Raw genomic sequence first — 5,257 nt, 5'->3', positions numbered from 1 at the left:
ATGAGCCTAGAAGATGTTGTAATATTCCTAAACATCTGTTTATCAAGCAGGTGAGGTGAGCATGATTATCCTGTTATATGTAGTGCTGATAGCCTCCTCCTTCCTTTTACTAAATGTAGTCTCCCAGTGTTGTTGACTGAGACACAGAATAGTTAACTAGTGAAGTCTTGTACAAGTGTCAGCGGCTGGTCATACACAAGACAGCAGAACAAAGGAAATGGACGAGGACAACAAAAATGAAATTTAATACGGTGTCCTCTGTGACCCCTTACACCTCCCGCTGCATATTTAATGAGCAGATAGCTGATAGTCCCACACCCGGAATGTTCCGGGACGGAGTGCTTGTCTGTTACACTAAGATTCCAGTGTGCTGAGTTTCCAGCCTTTTGTTTTGAATGGTGCAATATTCATGATCCTTACCATGCCTTTATCCTGACACCATCTGTGGACAGTATGGGTGCCCAGATGGGAGAAAATGTTTGTTCATCACCCTGTAAAAACACATGCTGATGGCACATCCAGATCATCTTTAGACATTTTTTTTGCCTTATTCATGGATCACTTGCATAATCATATTGAACATTTGAGCAAGACAAATGACAAAAGCAAATGTGCAAGAATAATTTGTCATACATGATATTTATTTACGCATGCTGCACGGATAGATTGATTCCCTGAGGGGAATTTTTGACGTGATAATTATATGCCAAAGGCCTGGAATGAGCCTAGAAGATGTTGTAATATTCCTAAACATCTGTTTATCAAGCAGGTGAGGTGAGCATGATTATCCTGTTATATGTAGTGCTGATAGCCTCCTCCTTCCTTTTACTAAATGTAGTCTCCCAGTGTTGTTGACTGAGACACAGAATAGTTAACTAGTGAAGTCTTGTACAAGTGTCAGCGGCTGGTCATACACAAGACAGCAGAACAAAGGAAATGGACGAGGACAACAAAAATGAAATTTAATACGGTGTCCTCTGTGACCCCTTACACCTCCCGCTGCATATTTAATGAGCAGATAGCTGATAGTCCCACACCCGGAATGTTCCGGGACCGAGTGCTTGTCTGTTACACTAAGATTCCAGTGTGCTGAGTTTCCAGCCTTTTGTTTTGAATGGTGAAATATTCATGCAGGAGAATAAAGGAATTATTAGATGCTGTATGAGAACATAAAGTGGGGTCTTGTGGCTAAGCCTTTTTTATGTGTGTCTTTTTAGTGTATCTGGCTTTTCCCTATGTTGTTGTTTGACTGATGTCGTTTGATGGTGTAGTGTATTGTGCGCAGTACTCTGAAACAGTATAATTTTGTAACCAGTGAGTCCATTGCATCATTACAACACTAACAGTCAGAATCTGCCTGAGCTCTTGTGTAAAGCTTTCTGTACTATAATAATACAAATAAAAAGAAAAAAAATCACAAATATATGATAAATATTATCATTCAGCCACTCAGTTGCTGGTAGCCATTGACTTCCATAACATGGAAAAAATACTATGGAAATCAATGGCTACCAACAACTGTTTGGTGACCAACATTCTTCAAAATATCTTCTTTTGTGTTGAACAGAAGAAATAAATTTCATACAGGTTTGGAACGATATGAGGTGAGTAAATCTTGACAAAATACACATTTTTGAACTATCCCTAAGTGTTAGACGACAGTAAAGTTAGTCAAAATTAGGGCTGTCACGATTAATCACATCCAAAATAAAAGTTTGTGTTTACATAATATATGTGTGTGACATACATGTGTGTGTATATATATATATATATATACTTATATTTATATATAATTTAGATTATATAAAAATATAAATATTTTATATATAAACATACAATTTTTCTTAAATATATACATGTATGTGTATATTTATATTTATATACATAATAAATATACACAGTACACACACATATATTATGTAAACACAAACTTTTATTTTGTTTTATTTTATGCGATTAATCGCGGTTAATCGTTTGAGAGCCCTAGTCTAAATGTAAAATAATAATAATAAATAAATAAATAAATTGTGCTTCCCCACATCAATCATAATACAACCAGAAGTGTTGATGACTCATCCTGCACAACACAGATTTTTGTCCAATCAAAAACTCTTTAGAATGGGAATGACATGGTGAAGGTTTGAGGTTATTGACATCACACCTTCACTTCCTCTCCATCGTTCTGTCTACCCTTTGTTGGTGTGAGCGTCATAACAGAGTAGCCATATGTTCTTAGTTTAGTTTAGTCAGTTTAGTGAGGTTAATTTGCCTTGAATTGTTACGGTTTCTGAGCAAGTAGATTCTTAGAAGAGGAATAAGAGAACGTGTGTGTGTACGTCTGTCCTTACCTCTGTTATTACCACACCACTGTGGTGGTGTTAGAGGAAATTAACTGTATCAGAGATAAACCCAGCACACATTTCCCCACTCCATTTCATCTATCTCTCCATCCTCTTCACCTCTCTGCTGTGGTTTCTCTGTGTGTGTGTTATTGCTTAAAGGGGTCATAGGATGCTAATTTCACTTTTGCATGTTTGAACATAAATGTGTGTTGGCCGTGTGTGTACATATCTACCCTATAATGATAAAAATCCACTTAGTGGTTTTTATTTAATCCCTAAAAATAATATCCCCTTTTTCAAATCAGGCCGTTCTCAGCTTCTTGTCTGTGTGACGTCACACGGACGAAGGCCGCTCCCACAATAGTTGATTGACAGTGCCGTCTTACCTTAGACCCGCCCTGAGTGAGCTGTAACAGTCAGACCGCCATTGTTTCACCGCCAGAGCAAATGTAGACAAGAATGGCTCCATAGCGATTGAGGTGTTGTTCTGTTGTTGGATGTAATAATGAACAAAGCAGTTGTCATTTACTCTCGACATCTGAGCCGCTGAAGACGCAGTGGATTACTTTTGTTTGTGAAGGGAATGCACCGGCTAAATGCGGCTAAAGTAAACAGTCTCTCAGAGCACGGTTCGTCACCCCACAGAAGAGAGGGGCGGGGTCAGCAGAGCTCATTAGCATTTAAAGCAACATGCAAAAACAGGTTGATTTCTTCAGAGTTGATTTTGACAAGGTAAAAAGGGTGGTTTTTTACACTACCATTGAGAAATCTTAACCAAAGTATGTTATAGACTTTTCATTAAGACCCTAAAGAATCATATCAACTTGTGGAAAATGGGCATCCGATGACCCCTTTAAGGTTGTTTGTGTGTGTGTGGTTGTCACTGGCTGTGTGTAGGTTGTGGTGTTGTCCTGGACTGGCTTGATGGTGGCTCTTGTGGTAAATATGCCCTTCAGTATATATACTCACACTTCCAACACACACACTTCCTCAGCGGCTGGGACAAAACAGGAAGTGGTGTTTACCCTGCCATGGCCTCCCCTGCTTGTGACACACACAACATAAATTAGATAAACTTATGCATTAGATAAAAGTATGCATTCTCCATCAATTAGCTGACTATTAAAAACACTTACATAATAGTTGGCAGTATTGCATCTTAAGGAGCTGTTCGTAGAGAATGCGTTTTTGCATTTTACTGTGCTGCTTTTCCATTGTTTTTCTTTGTAAACATGCATTACACAATGCGTTTGACCATTTCGTTTACATCTTTTGCTGTGCATCTTGCGTATTATTGCTGGTGTGAATTCTTTTGGCCATTATAATCATGTTCTGCTGGGGTTCTCAACTCTGGCCCTCGAGGTCCACTTTCCTGCAGAGTTTAGCTCCAACCCTAATCAAACACATCTGAACAAGCTAATCAATGTACTCAGGATCACTAGAAAGTTACAGACAGGTGAGTTTGATCAAGGTTGGAGCTAAAGTTGAGAACCCCTGATATAGTGAAAATCTGACACGTGACAAGTGATGAACAAACTTATTTTGTTGGTTGTGAGTGTGAGAGAGTGTGCAGACAGAGAGATCTGTTTTGACTGGCTGTGTTTTTTGATTGATTATGTCACGTCACATCCCATTTTTACATTTTTACAGTGTAGATAGTTTAATTGCTCGGATAGAGTACTGGACTATAAAATTACATGAAATTTATATTCACATGAATATATTTATGAATTTATCACACACATGAACTCTCACATGTATAGGGTCGCTAACAACAACCAATCTTCCTTGAGCTCCCTGTATATGTTCACAGCACATTCATTTGCCTGGGGCAGTCCTTCATTTAACTGCTCAAACACTGCCTGAGGCAACTCCCTGTTTATTCACCCTTAGACCTTCGTGTGGGCTTCTCCAGTGCAGTTAAACTGCTGGCAATCCACCGCCCAAGGAAATAACAGTCAGTAAATCTTATTAAAGCATGAAGAAATATTTTTGGATTACCTGAGTACACTGGAAACCAATGTCTTGAAAACCACATAACCACATAAAACCGTGGAAAACCAAGCTGATTGTTTGAATGCCAGAAACAAACAACTTGATTACATCAACTGTCAAGGTTCTAGATTAACCCAAGATTTTGTTGTTCCCACATCCCATGTTTCCATCATGTCAAAGATTTGGGACTGAAGGTAGCAACAACGATGTCAATATCTCACCATATCTCATGCCTGTATGACAGCCTGTGCCAACCCAAACAACAGAGAGAAGACTCTTTATCTGCATAAAGTCACGGTCCTATCTGGAATCGTAGAGGTCTGCTGCTGTCTTGTATGTTACATTGTTGATTTCCTCTGAACATTTCATCAGCACAGACCCAAGGAATGTGATAGATGACTATTCCCTACTACCATTTTATGGAGTACACAAGTCACAATTGGCAACATAAGACTCCCTTTCTTTCCTTCTCCACACTGTTCCACACATTCTTCGTCACACAGTATTTTTTTAGCTTTTCATCAATTCTTTCATAAATCCATCTAACCCTTTCACTCTCCTTGTCCTGTTCTGAGCACATTGAACAGGTCAAACTGTCAGCAATGCCACAAAAACCACAGGAAGGGGACGCTCATTAGAGAAAACACTACGACTGAAGGGTCTGACTAAAAGTACTATTACGGCAACATAGAAAAACACACAACATTTTTTAAATTTCACTATATATTTCTAGCTAGCATCAAACCATGAAATTCTTCACATTTCAAGAATTACAGTGTGTGTATATGTGTAACGAATCAGTCCACTGAAGGCGAGCGTAGTGAAGAACCCAAGTGCAGTTTATTTACAGTGTGATCCAAACAATAATCCGAGACTTGACTTGACATGAACCGACTTGACGAGGCATGAACAGACTTGAC

Source organism: Sinocyclocheilus rhinocerous, unplaced genomic scaffold, assembly GCF_001515625.1.
Source record: "Sinocyclocheilus rhinocerous isolate Xijiao unplaced genomic scaffold, SAMN03320098_v1.1 scaffold453, whole genome shotgun sequence".
NCBI classification, from domain to species: Eukaryota; Metazoa; Chordata; class Actinopteri; order Cypriniformes; family Cyprinidae; genus Sinocyclocheilus; species Sinocyclocheilus rhinocerous.
This window is presented reverse-complemented; position numbering follows the sequence as displayed.